Here is a 24,916-nt window from a genome sequence, read left to right as displayed (position 1 = left end):
TGTTTTAAGTATGGATTACACAGTCTGCTTCCTTTAAACATTTTAGATTTACTGACATTTTTCAGTATAATTCAGAGTTACAAATTAATTCCTCCCACATGGAAATTTTCCTGTAATCTCACCTATACTTAAACAAGAAAAGATAAACTATGCCATGTAGTCACATATTCAGTGCAACTGGATGAACTTGAAGTAATGAGGTGTCTCAAGCCAGTTTAAATATCTGAAGAGTTGGTTAAGAATGTTTTTGATCATGCCCAGTTTCAAATATGAAGATCAAATTTCAGTTGATCATCTATTATTACACCAAGTAACATTGCATGAGGTAGAACATCAATTTCAGCATTGTTGAGAAAGGATATTTTGAATGTGTCTTTCATGTGTGTTTGGAATTTGGGGAGAAATAAGACCAGATTTGCTTTATTTGGATTTAGGAAAAGCTAATTGTTACTGAGGCTGAGGCAGTTTTCAATAGAGTTGAAAGCCTGCTGAGTGATATGTTGTAACTCAGAAGGACTATTAGATGCGCACTGACAGTGGAGACATCTACATATTGTATAAGTGTAGCTTGTTGGGATAATATATACAGATCGTTAATAAATAGGTTAAAAAGAAGAGGGCCAGGTACAGAACCTTGCGGAACACCTGTACTAATTGGGAGAAAGGATGAGTAAGTAGACAGTCATTTAAGTGATTGTAGCTGGCTAGATAGGTAGCTAGAGAACCAAGTGACTGTTGCACTGGAAAAGTGTAAAGCAGACAGTTATGAGAGTAGTTTGCTACATAACACTATCAAAAGTTTTAGCAAGATCTAAAAAGAGGGAAGAAACTAATTTGCTGTTATGTTTGGCTTTAATGACATGGTCCAAAAAGGCAACAATAGCAGTTGTTGTGTTATATCTGGGCAAAATCCCTGTTGGGTACAGGTTAATAGACTTTCTTGCAGTAATTGCAAAAGTTGTTCAAGAATACATTTTTGCAAAGAGCTCAGAAAGAGGGGATAAGGTTGCAATTGGTCTGAAGTTGTTATTTCAGTGAAGGTTATCCCCTTACAAGCAATGCTGCATTTTTTTTTTCCAGAGAGACGGGACATATGACTCACTAATGAGTCAATTGATTGACATAGAGATTAGGTAGGCAATAGAGGGGGCAGGAATCTTTAGATTTTCATATGGGGTATTGTCTACAGAGGGTGAGCAGGGCTGAAGTTTGTGTAGCATTTTTTTATCTAAGAAGTAGTGATAGATTTTAAGTTGAAAAATGGGATTGTTAGAGCATTGAAGTTTGCCAGGGGTGGCAAGATTCTGTAGGGAGTTTTGAGTGAGGGTGGCTATTGAGTCTATAAAGTAGGAGTTATATTTAGAAGCAGATTCTAAGGTAGGGATATGCGGACAAGGGTTATGGATACTAGGAGTTCCAGTGTATAATATTTTCTTGTCAGTGGACCAAAATTTTGGGAGGTTGTGTTTTTGGTTATCCTGTAGGTAGAAGTAATAATATTTCTTATCACCAGTAACTTGGGTTTTTTTTAGTCATGTTTCATAGTTGTTTGTAGGTCTATATGTGAGATTGAGATTTGTATTTTTGCCACTTTCTCCAAGCATTGTTTCTCTTATATATTAATTGTCTACTAAAAGGGGATAGCCAAGGTGATTGAGTGAATTTAACTCTTTTTTTATGGGGGCAAGGCTATTGAGAATGTCAAGAAATATTTTACTAAATTTTAGAACAGCATTATCCAGTGGTAGAGAAAAGAAGATGGAACAATTAATGTTACTAAGGATGTCGATAAAGGTCTTAGAATTGAAATTTGAGAAGTTATGACAGTGTTTATAAAGATGCTGTTTGATATGGTGAGTTGCTAGTCTCTGAATATAGTTGAGATGGTTCATAGGTTAGTACTGAGCTAACTGCTCTTGCGAGCCATTGTAAGCCTAGACAATTATCCCTTGTGAGACTTAAACCTTACATCGTGTGTTTGTAAGGCAAACACCTTAACCATTAGGCCACCCTCCTGAATCAATGGTTGTGATCACTGAGGGTGTCCGGGAGGGTTTTTGGAGAGCCATAAAGGTTTGGATTTGAGACTAAGATCCATTCCAGCATAGTCACAGTAATTTTAGATTTTTTGAAGTGAGTATTGGAAGTTATGAGTGTTTGAAACAATATAGATTAATATCAGTGGAAGGGCAGACAGATATGAAGGTTTGCCAGTTAATATTGACATCAGCAAGAATTATTATTTCATGAGAAATGGAACTAGATATCCAGTGTAGGATGTCTTCCAGAATAGGGATGTTATTTCCTGGGGGAATATATAGGGCAAATATATACATCCCCCGGATTTACAAAGCCCTTTATAGTGTGCAGGATTAGTCTAAGAGCTATTTTTGGCAATATGGACGCAGTGCGATCCAAGAACGAGCTCCCAGGACGTGCACGTGAGCTCTTAGGCTAATTCTGCATGGACCAAGATCCTGTATGCAAATTACCCTCATTTGCAGGTAAAAGCCATGCAAATGAGGGTAATATGTGATATAGGAAGCCGGCAGCTGTCAGTGCAGGACAAGTGCAGTCTGCAGAAATGTACTCAGTAACCGAGTACATTTCTGCAAACTACAAAATGGAGCTATGACAGCTCCAAATAAAGTCTGTATATTATTGAGGAAGCATGCCAATGGCCAAGTACAAGGCCATTGGCATTGCATACTGTTTAAAAAAATAAAACATCATTTATTTTTTTTTGCCAATCTCGGCTGTTTAAGCATAGGGCAGCGGCGTGCACATGGGATCAGGGAGAAAATAATAAAATAAACTAAAAATGAGAATTCAAACAAAAAAATCAGTATTCTGCCATGCGAGTCAATGGCAGGCAAAAGACAACTTGGCCACTGAGTAGTGGTTGCTAAGGGGGGAGGCTCAGTGTGGGACACGTAACTATGCAGTAGCAGGCAATGCTATGCAAATGAGGGAAAGGTTAGTGAATCCCAGATATTCCCAGGGAGTGAGGCAAGTCCCATGAGTGTAAGAGTATAAATAGCTGGGTGCAAGACTAGGATATAGGTGACATCATGGGGGTGTGTGTCAGGCTTACTGTAAGCAGATTGGAGACCTGTGGATTGAGACTGCTCCTAGCTTAGCACAGCTAAGCTAGAGGTGTGCCCAAATTGCCTAGCACTCTTTACAAAGTGTAAGTGGGTGTGTGCACTGCACACTGGGTCTTACAGGAAGAAAAAGGAAGTTAAACCAGGAAATAGCAGCTCTGTGCACATTTGAGCACTGTGTTTACGTGGCGCACGCAAAGGCTTAAACAAGGAGGCAATGGGAAGGGAAAACAGCAGTAGGATGGTAATCAAGTAGAACTAGCTTAGCTGACAGGTGAAATGTATTAGAAACAGCCAATTACACAGGCAGCAGTCCAGCCCAGCACTCCACTATAAACCATGCAAACACCCATTCACCCTTGTTTTTTCCCAAAACCTCTACGCCACCAGTGTATACAGACAGGGAAATTTTACAAAACAAAAGCAAGAGGAAACAATGTTAGGGGCTGCATTTGCTATCATAAACCAGCATGTGCAAGAGGCTGAGGGTGGTGAGGATGTGAATGCTGCTGAGCAACCCACAGTGAGGAGATGGAGAAGAGTGTACAAACCCAGGGTAACCTACCAAGGGCTACATGAGCTGGAGATAGTGGAGCACTATAGGGTGGACAGGGACCTCCTAGAGCAAATTGTTAAGCTGTGCTGGCCACGCCTCACACACAGAACTAACAGAGGGGAACCCATCCCAGTGGATACCAAGATATGTATAGGCCTAAGAATACTAGCTACAGGTACCTTCCAAAGGCCAACTGGGGATATGATGGGGATTTCACAGGCATCAGCATCCAAGGTACTCCACCGGTTCCTGGATGCCATGTCAGCACATGCCGGTGAGCACGTATATTTCCCCATCACCCGTGAGGCATTGGCCAGCAATATGTGTCTCTTCCACCAAATAGCAGAATACCCTGAGGTAGTGGGTGCAATAGACTGCATGCACATATGCATTAAAGCACCACCAGGTGAGCAGGATAGGGTCTACATCAAACCGCAAGGGCTTCACCTCCATCAACTGCCAGTTTGTGTGCGATGCCCAAGCATAATAATGAATGTGTGTGCTGGCTGCCCAGGATGCTACCACAATTCCCACATCTGGCATCTGATGCAGTTATACCAGATATTTGCCGATGGGGACATCCTACATGGTCACCTAGTGGGGGATGCTGGATATACACTGGAGCCATGGCTGATGACACCCATCAGAAATGCACACACACCCAAACAAGAACTCCATAATGAGGCACATACACAAGCATGAATCATAATAGAGAGTGTGTTTGGGATGCTCAAGTCACAGTTCCGGTGCCTGGACACTTCTGGTGGAGCCTTGGAGTACTCACCAACTATATGTACCCAGATTGTCCTTGTATGTGCCATGCTACACCATATGATCCTGCAGAAACAGCTGCAGCAAGAACAGCATGGGGAAGGGCCACACAGTGCCCCACCAGTGCCAAGGCCTGCACAGGCACAGAGTGACTCAGAGGAGGAACAACCTGAGCCTGCCTCAGTAGGCAGAAGGAGGCATGCCCGGTATGCCCTGGCCTTGGGAAAGAGGCAACGCATAGCACATGCACTGACCCAGTATGGACCCAGGGAATGACACCTCTCTCCAAAATGGACATACAGTAAAAGGGATGAGAAACATGACACTACCTGTGCTCAGCCATGTATAGGGAGTGTACTACATGCATCCAACATAGGCAGCCCTGCAGCACCACCCTCAGTACTGGGACACCCACAAGGTAAGTGACTCACACATGCCAGTTGGGGGGCACATACCCAACAACAGTCACAGCCAGCAGGATTGGTGTAGACAAACACAAACAAATGCTATACTATGGCCTCTGAATGAGCCCTATGGGTAACCCCTCCCCCAGGCCTACACAGACAGACAACAGCAGGCCAGGCAGTTGGATGTAAGTTGTGAAGTCTAGAAAGTCAGAAGCTAATATGTAGGTAGTGAAAGCTGAGATCTGTAGTACACTGGTATGCCTCTAGCCAGCACAATAGGTAAGTCCACAGAATGAAATGGTGTACCCGACATACCAGTGCAGTCCTAGCAAATGAGTCAACGTGTCAAGTGTGCCCCACCATTCCACTTATACTTATAGTAACAGTCAGGTGTGCCCCCCATCCCTGTGTAGAAATGTAGAAACAGTCAGGTGCCCCCCCGCTATTCAAAAATGTAGCAACAGTCAATGCCAAATGACCAATGTATACCCTGCAGACACAGCATGCTACCTGTCGGTGTACAACACAAAGGTCAGCACCGCAGTACAAAAAACCTGGACTTGATTCACACATGCAATATAAAAAGCCATACTGGGCATTCTCACACGCAAACACCAGTGGACCAGACATATCTAGCAATTGCAGTTCTTATTGCAGACATATGCCAATATGCACCACTCCTGCCTTGCACACACAGTGGATGGGAATACAGACATATATGCAAGGACAACACACTATAATAAGCCAAAGGTAGATGGACATAGATGTGTGGAAGAGAGTGACCATGACAAAGAGCCATTTGGGCCTGTCCCACCCAGCACACAACCAAAGTGCCTCAAACACAAGAGGTTCAGGTGTCACTCACTGCAGATACTAGCCACCAGTATCTGTCAGCATGACAGACTATATGGTGCATGTGCCAGCTGTGCAACATGACTGTACAAGGAAGTAGCCACCTAGTAGCTGTATATACGTACCTGTTGCATATGACCCCATGTGTGCCTGCATGTAGCATGACAACCTCTACATGAATGGGTTATGGCCCATGCACACACCGCTATCCCCATAGCAGTATCATGACAAGCCTGCTGAGGTCATCCAATGTGAAATACACCACTGGGAGAGCTGTAGCTCAGTAATCCCCATGGTGCGTCCCATATTGTGTGTACCGCTGCACTGATAAACTAGTTAGGTAATAGCTCTAACCCCAGACTTGGCAACTGTGTTTGTGTGCATGTCTCTCTGTCTCTGATTGTGTAGAGAGAAATGCTTTTTAGGCTACTCACACTCCGTACAATTCATATACTCACCTTTGGCAAAGCTGCTGATGTCACTCACCTAGCAATATACCTCGGGGAATAGCATAGCCCAGTAATCTCTGTAGCACATCCGGTAACTGTGTACTGTTGTAGTGTGATAAAATAGTTTGATAGGTGTTCTAACCCCAGACCTGGCAACTGTGTGTGTTGGTGTGGGAATCTGTGTGTGTGTCTGACTGAGTAGTGTGTAATGTTTTTAGGCCACTCACACTCTGTACAATTCATATACTCAACTTTGGCAAGGCTGCTGATGTCACTCACCTGGAAATACAACTCCTGGAAAATAATAGCCTAGTAATCCCTGTAGTGCATCCTGTAACTGCGTACAGCTGCCATACGCTAAAGTAGTTAGGTAGGTGTTCTAACCCCAGATTTGGCAACTGGGTGTGTTTGACTGAGTCAAGAGTAATGCTTTTTAGGCCCCTCACTCTCCATACAATTCATATACTCAACTTTGGCAAGGCTGCTGATGTCACGCACCTGGAAATACAACTCCTGGAAAATAATAGCCTAGTAATCCCTGTAGTGCATCCTGTAACTGCGTACAGCTGCCATACGCTAAAGTAGTTAGGTAGGTGTTCTAACCCCAGATTTGGCAACTGGATGTGTTTGACTGAGTCAAGAGTAATACTTTTTAGGCCCCTCACTCTCCATACAATTCATATACTCAACTTTGGCAAGGCTGCTGATGTCACGCACCTGGAAATACAACTCCTGGAAAATAATAGCCTAGTAATCCCTGTAGTGCATCCTGTAACTGCGTACAGCTGCCATGTGATAAAGTAGCTCGGTAGGTGTTCTAACCCCAGATTTGGCAACTGGGTGTGTTTGACTGAGTCAAGAGCAATGCTTTTTAGGCCCCTCACTCTCCGTATAATTCATATACTCAACTTTGGCAAGGCTGCTGATGTCATTCACCTGGAAATACAACTCCTGGAAAGTATTAGTCTAATAATCCCTGTAGTGCATCCTGTAACTGTGTACAGCTGCCGTGTGATTAAGTAGTTAGGAGGGTGTTCTAACCTCAGATTTGGCAAGTGTGTGTCTGACTGAGTAGAAAGCAATGCTTTTTAGGCCACTCACACTCTGTGCAATTCATATGCCCAACTTTGGCAAGGCTGCTGATGTCATTCACCTGGAAATACAACTCCTGGAAAGAAATCACCTAGTAATCTCTATAGCATGTCCTGTAACTGTGTACAACTGCTGTGTGATAAAGTAATTAAGTAGGTGTTCTAACCCCAGACTTGGCAACAGTGTGTGTGTCTAACTGAATAGAGAGCAATGCTTTTTAGGCTACTCACACTCCGTACATCTCATATACTCAACTTTGGCAAGGCTGCTGATGTCACTCACCTAGAAATATACCTCTAGGAAAATTCTAACCCAGTAATCTCCATAGTGCGTCCTGTAACTGTGCACTACTATAGTGTGATAAAGTGGTTAGGTAGATGTTCCAACCTAGAGGTGGCAACTTTGTGTGAATCTGTGTGTGCATGTGTTTTTGTCTCTTACACTGAGTGGAGAACAATGCTTTTTAGGGTACTCACACTCCTTAGAATTCATATTCTCAACTTTAACAAGACTGCTGATGTCACTCACCTAGAAATACACCTCTGGGAAGGTTGTAGCTCTGTAATATCTGTAGCAAGTCCTTTACCTGCGTACAGGTGTAGTGTGATCTAGAATTGTGGTAGAGTTTCATCTCTACCCATGGCAGTTCTGGATGTTTTGTGAGTGTTCCAATGTCTGTGTATGGAGGAATGCATTATAGGCTACACACTCGTACATTTCAAATGCCCTACTTTGGCAATCCTGCTGATATCATCCATTGTGAAATAGACCTTTGTGGAAGGGTTTCATTATTAATCCCAGTGGTGTGTCCTATAACAGCTCTATGCTGTAGTGTGATATAGACCTTGGTCAGGGGTTTTATGCCCATATGTCTGTTGTGGAATTTTGTGTGTGTCTCACTGTCTGTGCAGGGAGCAATGCATTTTAGGCTAGTCACTCACAGTACAGATTAAATGGCCATCTTTGCTAATCCTGCTGATGTCATGCAATGTGAAATACACCTTTGGGAACAAATTACTTCAGTAATGTCTGTGGCGCATGCTGTAACTGCATACTGCTGTTGTGTAATAAACTACTTAGGTAGGGATTCAACTCCCAGCCATAACAGGTGTGTGTTTGTAACTTGTATCCTGTGTAGAATTGTGTGACAGCTGTGGGCAATGTTAAGGGGCTTATTTCTTTTATGGAGGCCCTACCATATATCACAATGTAAACCAGACATAGATAACAGATGTAAATTAGCTTAGATGCTGGGGTGCAAAGCCATACCCATACATGTGACATCAAGGCCAGCCACTTGTTTGGCTGTGGGGGGGATGCCTATTCATACAAGACGTATAGTGTGTGGGGCCTCTGAACCCCATTAACGGTGCATGTGGACATATGTGTATTTGTTAATCTGCCATTGCTCTCTACAAATGTATGGCCATATATACCTATATAGAGTTAAACATCTGCTAATATATATATAACTATGTCCATATAGACCTACATAGATATATATCTGCGTACACATATGTAACATGCTGCGTATATGTAGACATATAGGCGTAGACACATATATGTGTGTCGATTTAGGCATATGCATATATATATATATATGTGCATATATATTGATATATATGTATATAGTTTTAGAAATATATATATATATATATATATATATATATATATATATATATATATACATATATATGTTTAGATATTAATATAGGTACACATATATACATCTAGATGTTGGTATACATTCTCCTTACTGTTACATGACTGGAGTGGATGATATGTTTTTGCAAACATCACATTTCTTAGTGACTGTCATGGCATAGTGGTAATTAACTTTGTCTATGGTGTGCAGGGTCCTTGGTTTGAGCCCTGCAAGAGCTGTGTATTTTGTTACTGGGCAGAACACGGCCCATTGGATACACAGTGAATAAGGCACATTAAAGCAGTTGTAAGCAGGTTTGCACGGGTTTGCGTGGAGCTAAGCAATGCCTACACAGGTTAAGCAATTCAGCAGCTGAGTATAAAAAACTGGAACCAGACTTTAGCAGTGCTTACCTCTGTGCAAACCCACGTACAGCTACTTTAACGTGTCGTAATAACTCTGTATCCATTCACCCTTGTTCTGCCTAGCAACAAAATAAACAACCTCTGCTAGGCTCAAACCCAGGACTATGCACATCATAGCCCATGTGATTTAGCTCTAAGCCATTCCAGATATACATAACCCTTCTGCATTCACAAACATATCATCTATCCCAGTCATACAAAAGTACAGAGAATGTATTCCAACATGTAGATGTATGTGTGTGTGAAAATATATTAATGTCTAAACAGATAGAACATATTGTTGTTGTTCTTATTTCAGCTTTTCCCAGTTAGGGGTCGCCACAGCAGAACTCCAGTCCGCTAATGATTGGCAGTAGACTTTTTACAGTGCTGTGTTGCCAGCTCGACACCCAACCTTCAATGAAGGCATGCCCATTCACGCACGTCTTTTGAAATCACTCGACCACAGGGAGGACCTGCAGACTCCACACAGAAGGTGCTCCAGCCGAGAATTGAACGGGAGAACCTCTTACTGTGAGGTGACAATGCTACCGCTGCACTACCGCAGCTTAGATACAACATATTGATATATGTAACTATATATATATATATATATATATATATATATATATATATATATATATATATATACACACACATATATGTAAGCATATATATATATATATATATATATATATATATATATATATATACATATATATATATAGGTATATGTGGACATACATCTGTAGATAGAGTGGGAACATAGCAGAAACATATATGTCCACATGCTCCATTAATGGGGTTGACAGGCACAAACAACATACATCATGTCCGAATAGGTATCCCCCCCCCACAGCAAAACACATCTGCCCTGCAATACACTACCAACTGTTGCAGATCCCATAACCAGCACTATACACTGTAAGGGCACAAGATATCTACAGTACTCCATCCCACCTGTATGATGTCAGGCTGGTATCAGTAACATTTCATGCAGTACAGTCAGGCTCATAAAGACTCCCCTTGTGCAGTCATCTGTCACCTTTGTTAGCCAGAGTCCCATACTATTGACCTGTATGTCAGAGATATAGATGCCAAACAACAGTAGTCCCAGGACTGAACCCTGAGGTACTCCACTTGTCACTTGTCTGGGGATGGATTTGGAGTCAGTTACACCTACAGTTTGGGTTCTGTCAGTAAGCCATGTGGCAAACCAGTGAGTGGCATAGGGATGTATGGCTGGATTAGTATGTTAATCTATGTTTCCAGACTGGGGGGTGGTGTTGAAGGGCTTGGGAAGGTCCACATAGGCTTTATGGACTGCCTTACCCACTTCAACAGCTATGCAGACTGAGTCAAAGCAGTCAATCATTTCAGGAGACAAGTCTGGCCCTCCATGAGCCCAATGTGTGTGGGGTCCAGTGTTTGAGTGTTGCCAATGTCTGTGTTCAAAACATCCCTGATAATGCATTCCATGGCCATGCAGATCAGGCTCATCAGACTGATGTGACGGTAGTTCCAGGGATCACAAATGGATCCCTCCTTGTGGAGTGGGGTAACTTCAGCTGTGTGCCACTCAGTAGGCACCAGGCATAATGCAAGGCTATGATTACACATGCCAGGTGAGTTGCCATTCCATTTTGTAGTTCATGTAGTACACAGCCCAGGATGTCATCTGGTCCCATGGATGCTGTATTCTTAGTTGTGGGTAGTGCGTTTCCTGCCTGTGTGGCCATAATTACTAGGCAATGGAACCCTTTATGTATTGACATGGGCCTTTTTGGGGGTGTAAGGGGTGAATGTGGCACGAAATCAATCTGCCAGAATATTGGCACATTCCATGGGAGCAGTCTATGTGATGGCTTTCTGTTGCAACTCAGTGCACTTCTGAATATTGCCAGTTAGACTTCGGACATAACTATAGAATGCTGTGTGGTTGTCTGTGGAATCTGTGGTGATTTTAGTTACATAATCAGCTTTGGAGGATTCCATGAGGGATATCAACATCTTACTTGGGCTGGTAAGGGAGTTATTTGCATCATTGGATTATTCATTTTCCTTCAACAGAGTCTACCATCTGTTGTATACTCTGCTAGTGGCAGGAGACCACCAGACTGGCTTGATTATTTGGGAGGTGAGTGTCGTGGTTCTATGTGGGATGTCAGGAATCATGCACAAGTGGCTGTGCTCATACAGTGCCTTAGTGCAGGATTCATCAGTTGAACTGTCATCTCTTGTCTCCATGGGTGTTACAAACATTGTCACCTCTGCCTTGAGTAGCATGGAGTTGACCTTGGAGAGGTCTTTTATGTTTTATGGACAACTGTATATACATTCCTTTCACATCTTCAGTTTGATTAGCCTATGGTGGGATTACTTCGGTGGAACTGCAATCCCATGCACTGTTGTGATGGCTGACTGGTTAATTACTGTGACTATAGTGTACAGAGTCCTGGGCTCATGACCTGCAAAGGCTGGTTATTTTTGTTCTAGCCAGAACAGCGGTTAATGCATACAGACTAATTAGGACAATTTAGGTTAGTCACACTCAATATAATTCAAATGCCCTACTTTGCCAGTCCTGCTGATCTCAATCACTGTGAAGTACATCTTCAGGGAAAAAGTACTCCAGCAATCTCTGTGATATGTGCTATAACAGCATAACACTTTAGTATGATATAGAACTCTGATAGGGGTTTGATTCTCACACATGGGAGTTGTGGATGATTTTGTGTTTGTTCCTATGCCTGTGTAGAAAGCAATGCATGCTTGGCTAGTCACACTCACTACAATTCATTTGCTCTACTTTGCAGCCCTGCTGATGTCACTTACTGTGAAATAAACCTTTGGGGAAAAGGCATTCCCCTAATCTCTGTGGTGCATTCTGTAATGGCATAGTGCTGTAGTGTAATAGCTAGTTCAATAGGGGTTCTAATCCCAGATGTAACAGGTGTGTGCATGTGTCTGTCTTAATATGATGATTTATGTCCTGTGTGGAGGTGGTTGTGAGTGTGTAACAACTGGACCAAATGTTGAGTGTATATGTAAATTTTCTTATATGGTGCCCCTGGCATAAGTCACAATATCCACCGTGCAGGGATAACAGATGTGATATCAGTACATAGTCAGTCAAGGATTTGAAACCCAGAACTGGTAGGAGTGTGACACAAACAGGCTCACCTTTTACTTTCCCAACCCACCCTGACTTATCTTTGCCTCTGTCAGCCTCTCTCACTCTCTCTATGGTGGATGTGGAGACTTACTCCTGCTTTGCTTAGGCAGCGACATGTGTATTGTCAGTGATGCTCATGATCAGCTGATAGCCTCTGAACAGATTACAGCCCTCCTCTAGCTGATTGCATGTGGAACAGCTGTGGTAACATTCCCATAGCCAATTGCATGGAACCACACTCCAATATCTAGGAACATCTTGTTGGTGTTGGGCCTTATCATTCACTGTGAGCATGAACTAGATCTGCTGTTTGGCCAACAGCATCACAGATGGATTGGGGACTTACCTCTGACAACATACACTGTGGAAACAGGCCAACACACAGGAGGGGGGTGTGCCTGTCCTGACTACAGACTGTAAGTGCTGCTATACTGCAGTTGGGATACTATTGTTTTAACAGGGTATATGTGGATATGGCTGTCCTACATGTTTTAATACTTGTCATGTCAGTGCTATGTTTATGAAGAATCCCCATCTGTAGGGTCATCTGCAGACTGGGCAGTGTGTGGTGCCTTGTGTTCCTTGTGTTACCCACAAAGCACCTATGTCTCAACTGCAGAAGGTAGTGTGAGGATTGCAGTCAGTAGATGGTGCCAGCCGGGAGTGTTACTGATGTCATATCTCTCATAGGAAATATGTTGCATCAAACCTTGTTATGACAGGAAATGTATGAGATCATCACAGCGACATGTCAATATTGGGCCTGTGTCTGTTCCTCCAGCCACAACCATGTCAACTTTTGTACATATGTCCTCCAGTAGGGGTGCATATGTTCAGTACACCATATTCAGTGACAGCATATCTGATAAGCCAGTGTAATATCAGATTGCTACACATGTTATGTATAGTAGGGGTTATATTTGAAGACATAGCCTGGGCATTCTGTGGTTGTGTGTACAGTACTGAGGTATGTGTAAGTCTGGTAATTGTTGACAGTGTGTGTATAGTGCATATGTACCTTGGCCTGTGTAGAGACTGTGGTAGATGTCATTGCTCCTGGTCCTGTTCTATCTGATGTTACATACTGCTCCACTGTATGTCACCCTATCAGGTTACATGTTTGTAGGGGCGAACACACACATGTCCCAAACCACAGACAGACATCGGACCACACTGTGCAGTGGCCCAGTATATGTGGGGTTGTTGTGTGAGTGGCTCATATGAGGATGGTGTACATCAGATAGTCCATATACTGTGATAGTATGCTAGCTTACCATATGTCACTGTGGCTGTGTTCACATTGATTGTGGTTATGCATTTTCACACAGGTGTCTGTTACTCTGTGATGCAACATGCCTGTAGAGCCTGCTATCTATGCAGGTACATGTGCATTCCCACATAGGAAATGTAGCCCAGTGTTGAATCACTCTGCCTGTAGACTGCACTGTGCTTTGTTACATGCCTAGCAGCTTACTGTACTTCTCCAGTGAGATATCATGTCCAGATACTTGCCAGATGTACTGCTGCCTGGCCACCATGACAGCCATGTATGTCAGGCAAAGCAGTGGGATGCTGTTCAGATGTATGCCAGTAACTAGTGGATAGTATGTGGCCATGGCACCTCTGTATCACTGGTTATTATGTGTCAGGACACACAGGGGTGTATGAATGCATAATCTATGGGGGCAAATGTATACCAGTATGTACATGTTATACCCAACTGCATGGCTGGTAACATCCACATTGACAGGCCTGGTCCACATGTCTTGCATGAAGGGGTTCTGTGTATACCTCTGGACTGATCCGAGCGTGTCAGACTGTTCATATATATTGCCATATTTCAGCTGTAGTCCACAGGGGCATTACTGTGATAGCAGTGGTACTGTACTATGATGACTGTAGGATGTCTGTAAATAGCCAATGGTGCACATGTTAACGGCAGATGTGGCCTCCCACACACACCATTTCTGTGAAGACAATCCCTATTACAGTAGCAATAGTCTACAAATATACAGAGAGGTTGAGACTATTGGGGCTGAGGTAGGACATATGGTGAACATATATGTATAAATAAGTATACATATATCCATATAGACATGTACATATATACATATCTTGCTTACTGTAAGACAACAGTTTTACACATATGTGCCTGTGTTCCAGCCTCTGTCCTCCAGCTACATTCCAGGCTGTGCACACATGACATGCTGTCAGGAGCTGTTATGTTGTGGACTGTGTGTATGTCATGCTGTCATTCCTGCCATGCTTTTGTGTCCCCCATACATACTGGGGTGTTAGGGCCATATATGTGTGGGTTTCACCTATACAATACATGTGTGCCCTAATGCACTCCAGAGGCCAGTGTATGTTACAGTGGTATATGTCCCAGTATCACTAAGTGTAGGGGGTACACCATGACTAATCTAGGCTGTTACAACATGTGTGGGTACCTAGGATAGTCTGCCTTAAGGTATCTGGATGTACTTTACCATACAGTCCACCTTGGTTAAATGCAGGCCTACTGCCTCCTGCCATACGGGGTGTTCTGTTTGTCAGTGTGATTGTGATGGTGTCAGGTATGCCTTGTTATGTAACACATATATCCCATTGTGTCAGTTGGGGTCCGTCCCCCCCTAGTGATTGTGTACAGAGTGTAGATAGAGGCTGCTGACCTATACATCTGCATTATGTATGGTGATAGTCTGGTATGCTGTGGCCCAGTCTGTCATTACTAATGTACTACTTGTCTTAGTATAAGTGTTTCACAGTTGCATTACACTGCTCATAATGACGTCAGGGTCTAAACAGCTATATGCCATGGCATATACAACTGTTATGGTACACACATAAAGCTTTCACATTCATTTATGCACACCTGTGTGTGGTGTTATACCCTTTAATATCTCTGTGGGTATATGTTGCAGGCTATGAATGTCATTCATATGGGTAGCTCATACAGCTTCCAGTTGGTAAGGTGGTGACAGTAGGAATACTGGCTGCTCCATATTGTGTACACATACTACATATGTATATTACTGTACAAATCTCTGTGTGTGTACGTGTAGTTACATATATATATATATATATATATATATATATATATATATATATACCTGTATCTGCATATATGTGCCTGTGTATATGTATCCTAGGGATGGCCATATACATATATCAACATGTTGTAACCGTTTAGACATTAATATATTTACACACACACATACATCTACATGTTGGAATACATTCTCTGTACTGTTGACTGACTGGACTGGATGATATGTTTGTGAATACATAAAGGATATGTATATGTGAGATGGCTTAGTGATAAATCACTTTGGCTATGGTGTGCAGGGTTCTGAGTTTGATCCTAGCGGAAGCTGCTTCGTTTGTTACTAGGCAGAACAAGGGCCATTGGATACAGTGTGATTAAGGCACTTTTGAGCAGTTCTAAGCTGGTTTGCGTGGGTTTGTGCAATGGTAAGCACTCCCAACCTCCACTTATGTTTTCTTACAGTCAGTTTGCTTCAGATTTCTCAATCTGTGTAGGCATAGCTTACCCTCATGCAAACCTGTGCAAACCTGCTTACTGCTGCTCAACAGTGCTTACTGCTGCTTGCCCCTGCGCTAATTCCTTTAGAAGAAAAGAAAAAGGGGTTGATAGGAAAGTGGTGAAAAATAGGGCACAAAGAGGGAAATACATTAGGGAAAATAGCTAGGCATGTGCAGGAAGGGTAAAGGAATAGGTATCGCTGCCCATTTCTTCTATAGCAACAGCTGTGCATATACACTATATTTGCAGGTACTTTTGGATGCTCAACCCCCTGGGAGAGGGATGAGGATAACTTATATTCATTGTGATGCCAATTAGACCAGATTACATGTGTCCAGTGGACATGTGTGCAAAATGGACAGCTATGTATGGGGCGAGATTTTTTTGTGGGGACAGATTGCCATTTGTTTTTTCAGGTGAGAGTGGGATGTTGGGGAGGGGTAGTGGGTATATTTGGGGAGGGAGGTTGGGTAGGTTAACAGACAAGACACAAAAGACACATACAGGGCTGGGATATGACACATGTGTGGGGTAATCACCTTGGACAGGGAGGGGTGTTTGCAAGTCGCAAGCCCATGAGCTCCCAACTGAAAACAGTGGGACTGAGGTCCTCACCCATGAGCAGTCACCAGTGCACCTTCACGGCCCCGAAGATGGCTGTGCTGGGGGCAGGCTCACCCTCTAATAGTGCCACTCAGCCCTCAAGCTGGTGTAGATGCTCTTGATACTCCAGATCGAGCTCCCTATGCACCATGGCCCAAACCTGTTGATGGGTGACAGGTTCCCCTCCGTGCCCACTCCGAGGGGGGGAAAGCCCCATCCCCTGCAGCGGTTTCTCCCAAAGGTGGTGCAGGGCCCACAGAGGAGGAGGTCTCAGGCTGGGCCCCAGATGTGCTGGTGCCCGGTGCCATGGCCAGCTGAGGTGGGACAGGTGGGTCCGCTGCGACTGGCCTTCCCATGTGAGCTGTGTTGTCGCAGGTTTATGGCAGATATGGGTTAGTAACAGTCAACAGCATTCAGGATTAGTTATAACAGCATGCATAGGTATTCCCATTAACACACCAGACACACCAGATTTAATGCAGTTGCAGGGCAAGCAGAACACATGCATATATGGAACAACAGTGACCATTACAAGAGCATGCAGGTTTCATTGATGGCAACAGGCCACCAATATTGGTGTATTTTAACATGGCACATGCATAGAAACAAATGTGAATATTTATTAACCATTAGGACATATGTCCCGAACACGTTTGGAGTGTACGCATACCAGTTGAGGAGTATCATTGGGTTATTATGTACATATGGTAGGAGTGAGAGAGAGGATTCAATTGACAAGTAATATATCCTTGTAGTTTTCACAACATTCTTAGTCACTACAGTGATCTTTCCCTTACATGCATTATTACACTACACAATGGCCTTATATTGTATACTGGTATGTTTATAGATTATTATATACGTGACCTTTGTCTTAAATTCAGGAGCGACAGGCTGCAGGTGGTAATGCAACACATGTTGAGAATTGCTGTCATACACATTGGGTGAGGTGCTAGTATAACAGGTTTGTTTACATATACATTCTCTGACTATGTACCCATTTGACTATCAGTTATATGTCATTGACAGCTGCCTACATTCCTTGGATCTTCACACTGAATTTTAGGAGAACAGGGTACCAAGCTGGTGATATGAGCCATTTATCTGGACAAGTTGGACAGATTGGAACAGTTGTGGGGTATAACTATGCATACAGCTTACAGTTTGAACATTCAAGCAAATTCTGTACAGTTGGGTGTAATTATGCATACAGCTTTCTATTTAAACATTGCATCACAGTCTGTACGGTTGTGGGGTATGATTATGCATACATCTTAGTAGCACTCCCAGGAGTCAAACCCCTGCTGTGTGTGACAAAAACTTATTGCTAACATCACAGTACACTGTGTTATCAGGGAATTGATGTACAGCTTTCGACTGTTTCCTATCTAAGTCTCCCTAACTTGTACGATATGGCTGACCTCTTGGCACTTCCAACATTGTTATGCATAACTTCATACCCATTTTATCTGCATACCATGGTGTGGGTGACACTGCTTATGATACAACAGTACTATTTATAGTATGGAACAGATCGCAAACATATGAGAGAACAGTAAACAAAAGCACTCCAGGGGTTATACCTTTATTCACAGACTATTAACACATTTATTTCTACTCGTACAACACTTTCTAAGGCTCTTATAATCTTTGTTATGACAGTACATGCAGACTGATTACTAACCTGCCTCATGATGCAGCCTTTGCAGCCTAGCATCATGGGCTTGCTGGTTCACAGCCCACTCATCTGCAGCTGTCAGAGAAATGTATTAATATTTAGCCACACCTATCCATAGTATACACAAGCTAGGCAATTATTTACTACCTAGTAGAATGTGTACTTACTCAGTACTGGGGCATTGGCCATCTGCCGACACTCATTGATCCACTGTTCCAGGACATCCCTCCTCTACCGCTTCAGGTCAGCATGGTGGTGCCTGATCTGCTCACCAGTCCGGGGGATACCTGTGGCACTGGTGAGGTCACGGGCAAGACTGTCCCAGGCATCCATTTTGTACTGCAAGCCCTGGCACTGGCCCTGCAGTAATCTCTGATCATGGTGTTTGACCAAGAGCCATACCACAAATTTTGACTCCTGGATGTCCCAGTGCTGTGCTCTAAATCAAGTGCATTCACCCACACCAGCCATTCTGCCTGCAGTGGGAAGCTACAACCAGTTATGACATGTATTCCCACCTGTGGGGTTTAAATACAGCCATTTTCCCGGACTTTGCCATGATTGGCCAGTTTTGAAAAGGCTAAGTTATGGGCACACCTGGTTACATAAGGTTGGCACTGTTTAAAGAGGTATACCACTATGGAGATTGAATTGGCTCCCCTACACATTGCTTACCCTTACTAACATGAGCTGTGCTGCAGTTAGCATTTCCTAATAGTTGATTATCACTATATTTGCCATTTGGCAGTGTTTTATTCTTCATTACAGGTTATATATGTGTCTGGTATCCGTGATTCATGTGTACATACACTGTATGGGGTCCTGGGAACTTCAATACTTTATTACCATAACATCTCAAATCTATGCTTACTGCAGTACTCCAGTTCACATATTTATGTTCTGTGGCAGGTTATCCAACATCACACTGTACATAGTTCAGTTCACATGTTTGGTTTGATTTCCCTGTGGTGAGGATTAGTTTGCTGGTACCTCATGCATATATATTGCTATAATGGCTTAGTGGTTAATTACTGTGACTATAGTGTACAGGGTCCTGCATTTGAGCCTTGCAGAGGCAGTTTATTTTGTTGCTGGGCAGAACATGGGCCATTGGATCCAGAATGATTAAGGCACTTTAAAGCAGTTGTAAATGGGTTTGCGTGACGGTAAGCACTGCTAACCTCTGGTTACAGTTTCTTGCACTCAGCTAGCTTTCTACTTTGCTTAATCTGTGTAGGCAATGCTTACCCCCTGCGCAAACGTGTAAACGTACTTGAACACGCCTACTAGTGCTTATATATGCTTACTACTGTTTATTTGTGCTTAAACCTGCTTACTAGTGCCTTATTCATTATGACACTGACACTTCACATGTGCATTTCATGTAGTACTCCAGTTCACATTTAAATGTTATTATGTAGGTTATATGGCAAAAAGATGTAAATTTATGTTCATATACAGATTTCACATGGAAAATGATATGTGCAACAGTGGGACTTGATTCGTGAATGCCTGTTCATTAGGTGGATGCTCTGACCATTACACTATTGCTGTGCTGCTTCATTTGCATATATATTCCTAGTTATCCTCTTCAACCTTTTCAGCTGCTTTAACCATAGCTAAGTGATGGGCACACCAGCGCACCTATGTTTAGCTGTACTCGGGGTTTTAAAAAAATGAATAAAAGGGTCTCTTCATTTTATTTAAATGTACTATTGCTGTTGAACACATGGGGCTGTTGGTGGGGATATGTGGACACCTATGAACAGTTTAGCTCATTTATGTACACTTTTTTCTGTTCTACTTTGCAGGGGCATGTTTATTCTGAGAGCTCTGTTCTCAGACACACCCCTGTACTCATACATGCTCCATGTAGGATTTGGAGCTCAGGCAGTGCGCTTTCATTAATATGCATGGCACGCTGCCGTCCTCCTCTTATACTGCCACTTACGTGCAGGACTAGTTTAGTCCTGCATGCCAGATTAGTAAATCCAGGGGACTGTGTTTTATGTTCATTTAATTTATAATGAGAGACAAGGATCTCAGCAGAGAGGAATTTAGGTAGACAAACAGAAGGAGGAGAGACACAGATATGGTTAGAGAATATGATTGCTACACCACCAGCTTTTTTATTTCTATTGTCTGGGGAACAATGAGTGATCCAGGAATGAAATTCAGTGACTTTATTTACTATACTTTGAATATTCATGGATATGATTTATACATTTTTAATGAATGTTGTTACAGTATAAGAGGGAGCAGGTGGAAAAAAGAGGCAGTCAGGACCTGGGTTTGGACAGACATCACTGTATAATACGAACTTTTTACACTATATTTACACTAGTGAGGGTTTAGGTATGTTAGTATTACATTTAAATTTTAACTTATATGGGTAAGGAGAATGGTTAAGAATTTTATATATGAAAATGAGATAGGGGTAAGCTAATTAAGATAGACACAATAGTAATAGTAAATGGCTGGCAAGTGACATAGGCAGTGTGAGTAGGGATGGGGGATTGAGAAATAGGTGCAATAAATACCATATAGTATGTGAGGTATGAGTAGATGTTTGGACATAAAGATGAGCATATCTGGTGTGCATCAAAAACTAGAGTCTTGTAGACAGATGTGTATATATGATGTTATAGAAGAAAATAAAAAGAATATAAAGAATTAAAAAAAATAAACCAATAAAAAGATTTAAAAATAATTAGGTAGGAATTTGAACAGGTATTTGAAATATGGGATGTTAAGAATGTGGAGAAGAGAGAAGGCTGAAAGAAGAAGAAAGAGCACAGCTATAGACATATAACATATATAAAGGAGATAAAAATGCTAAATTGAAAGGAGTGTAACAGGAGGCAATAGTGGGTATAAACAATGAGATGGAAGCTGAAGTGTGCTGGGAAGAGAGGTATAACTAGACAGGTGGAGCCTCAAGGGTGGAGATATAGATAGTGTGATTTGAGTAGTGGTTGTTAGTGACAGATGAAAGGTAGCAGAATGATAGGTTGCTTGGATTGGAGGAGGAGGAGTTATACACCTGAAGAGGATGGTTCTGTGTAGGTATAAAACTAGGGATAGTGGGGTGGGTAGAATTTGGGGGTAGAGTTGGGGAGCAGAGTGAGCATGAGCAAGGTGAGGGCAAATGGAGTGCACTGTACCAGCTGAAATGGCAAAGAAGTATGGAAGGAGAGAAAAATATCTGTAGACTTAGAGATGAGAAAGGTAAAAAGTCTTGTATGGTAAAAAGAGTAAAAATGTAATGTCACTAGAAAAGCTGTTAGAAGAAAGAGCAAGGTAACAATAATAGCAGAAAGGGCAATGTTACAGAGTCATAGTAATTATTTGGGGGTTAGCAAAAAGATTTTCAAAGCAGGTTGTTAACCATGTGTAGGTGTAGTTAGAAGAAAAGTCTGCCTAAAGAGTTACTAAGTACTGCAGTATATAATTTTTATGTTTCAGTAAGGAAGAAGTCAGTATTTACATGTTATAGACAGTGAACGCATTGGAAGTTAAAGTAAAAGACAGACAGATTTACACTGCAGCAAAGAACAAGTAATGTAAAGAATAGTAAGGTAGATAAAGTGGGGGAGGACTTTTGCAGTGGAGATATAGCATAGAATAGGCAAGAAGGATGGGAGCTCAAGAGAAGGCCACGTCTTCCAGAAAAGAAAATTACCATGGAACTTGTTAGTTCTAGTGGGAGTGTATGTTGTCTACAGAATGCCCTGCCCTGTTTATTATAGAGGAATAGGATAGTTATGTTAGATATGACAGTAAATAATATACATTATTAATATGCCTCTTTCTCCCATGGTCTTTATTAGGTTCATAGGTTCATAGGTAGGTACTAGGCTATCGGCCCAAGGGCCTACATAAGCCTAGCCAGCAATGTTCCATAGCTTACGCCACCCAAGAAAGTTATTTTCCTGTGCCACTGTCCAGCAGAGACACAGAAGTGATCCCCGGGGTGTATTTCCTATTTCCCATCCACTCATCAAGATTTTTCTTGAAGAGTGCTAATGAAGAACTTTGCTTGACACAGATGGGTAGCTTGTTCCAGAGTATAGGAAGTCTCTGGGACAGGAATCTATCCCTCCAGCATGTCCTGTTTATTGTGGTAACAAGGTTTAGGTACCTAGAGTATGTAGCTCAGAAGGATTGAGATTTCTTTAGGTGTAACATGCCCAACAACTCTGGGTTTGACATAGCTTTATATGTTAGGCAGAGATCACCTCAGAGTAGGCAATACGCTGCAGAGTAAAGCTGGAGTTTTTTGAAGTGGTCAGTGTAGGGCATTTGTTTGAGGCCAGTAATCCTCTTTGTGAGGTACTTCTGTGGCCTTTCCAGCTGCTGCAGATGTCTTGTGAGGTACATTCCAAAAGGGGTGTTGTACTCTATAATGGGTCTAATGAGTGACGAGTAGAGGGGAACAATGACCTCTTTTTTCCTGGATGAGAACCCTTTTATGATGAGGTGTGCCACGTAGAAGAACTTCCTGACCCTATAAGGGTCATTATTAGTGTAAACCACAGTCTTGGATGTTGTTTATTGGACAATGGTGGTTCAGTGTAATAGCTGAGGGAAAGAGATAGTTAAAGTAAGACCGAGAGAATCTGGCTAAAAATAAGAATAAGCAGAAGAAAAATACAAATTAGATAAAAGCAAGAGTGATATGAGAGTAAAACTGAGTTACAGTTGATAAAATTAGTTGAAGAACAAAGGGTAAATAGGCATTAACAGTCTGTATTAGGTGACTCAAATTTCAGAAATACCATCTGCAGGATTTAAAGCACAAGTGCCAGAAGGTAAACTCAGAGGTCATTTGGCATTAGAAACTCAAAATAGTTAACACTTTTCAACTAATTTAACATTTGCATATTAAGAATACATAAAAGGTATAGGTTCATACTAGAATATTCTAATCAAAGTTAACAAATATATAGCCAGTTATACCTGTATATTCAACACAAGCCTGTCAATTAGATTAACAAGCAGCATCAGCAAAACAACATGAAAATACAAAAGTGTTTTATATATCTACCCCCGGATTTACTAATCTTCCATGCAGGACTAGCTTATTCCTGTACGGAAGCTGCCATTTAGCAGTAGGATGGCAGTGCACCATGCATATTAATGAGGTGCGCTGCCTGAGCTCCTAATCTTACATGGAGCATGTAATAGGGGGCGTGTCTGAGAGCAGAGCTCTCAGAATATACATGCCCCCACAATGAAGAATAGCAGAAAGGCCCAAGAAATGAGCAAGACCAATCATAGGTGTACGCATATCCCCACCAAAATTCTCCCTGGTGTACAACATTAAGTAAATACAAATAAAAGGAACAAACCTCTATTTTTTTATTTTTTTAAAAATCTGAGTAAAGCTAACTGTAGGTGCGTGGGTGAGCCCATCGCTTAGCTACGGTTAATGCATCTTAAATGGCTGAAGAGGATAACAAGGAAGATATATGCAAATGAAGCAGCATAGCAATAGTGAAGTGGGCAGAGCATTCACCTTACGAGCAGGCATTTCTGGTTCGAGTCCCACTGCAGCACATTCCATTTTCCATGGCAAAGCCCATTATGACCAATATTTTATTTGTGAACTGGAATACTGAAGTAAATGCACATGTGAGGTGTCAGTGTCATAATGAATAAAGCACTAGAAAGCAGGTTTAAGCACCAATAAGCAGTAGTAAGCATATTTAAGCACTAATAAGCGAGTTTAAGCCCGTTTGCATGGGGGTAAGCAATGCACACACAGGTTAAGCAATTTTGAAGCTAACTCTCTGTATGCATACATAACCGGAGGTCAGCATTGCTTACCCTCACGCAAACCCACGCAAACCCACTTACAAATGCTCAAAAGTGCCTTAATCACTCTGTATCCAATGGCCCTTGTTCTGCCCATCATCAAAAAACAGCCTTGCAAGACCTGAACCCAGGACCCTATAGTCACAGTAGTTAACCACCAAGCCATCACAGCAGTATAGAAGAATGAGGTATCAGCAAACAAGTCTTCACTACAGTAAAATCAAACTGAACCTGTGAAAGGAATCAGTATACAGACATATGTTCCATAACCCACTACATAACATAAATATGTGGACTGAAGTACAGCAGTAAACCCAGAAGTAAGGTGTAATTGTAATAGAGTGTTTGAGTCCGCAATAAAACACAAGGACCCCCATACAGTGTATGTACACATGAATCATGGACACCAGACATACATATAAGATGTAATGAATAATAAATCAATGACAAAAAGGAAAAATAATATGATGTCAAATGTAAGCAACGGTAAGCATTGCACAGGCCAATTTAGGAGGTGTAAGCAATGTCTAGGCCAGCTAACTCAATGTGACCAGTGTTATATCCCTTTAAACAATGCCAACCTTAGGTAAGCAGGTTTGCCCATAGCTTAGGCTTTTCAAAACTGGCCAATCACGAAAAAGTATGGGAAATTGGCCCAATTTAAACCCAAGAGGCAGGAATACATCTCATAACTGGTTGTAGCTTCCCTTGCAGGCACTATGTCAGGAAGGAGAGAGGCTGTGCTCTTTCAGGTGCAGTGTTGGTACATCCAGGTGTCTAGAATCATGGCAGGATTCCTTGTCAAAGACCATGAAC

This window comes from Protopterus annectens, chromosome 2.part0, assembly GCF_019279795.1.
Source record: "Protopterus annectens isolate FY-2018-M chromosome 2.part0, PAN1.0, whole genome shotgun sequence".
NCBI classification, from domain to species: domain Eukaryota; kingdom Metazoa; phylum Chordata; order Ceratodontiformes; family Protopteridae; genus Protopterus; species Protopterus annectens.
This window is presented reverse-complemented; position numbering follows the sequence as displayed.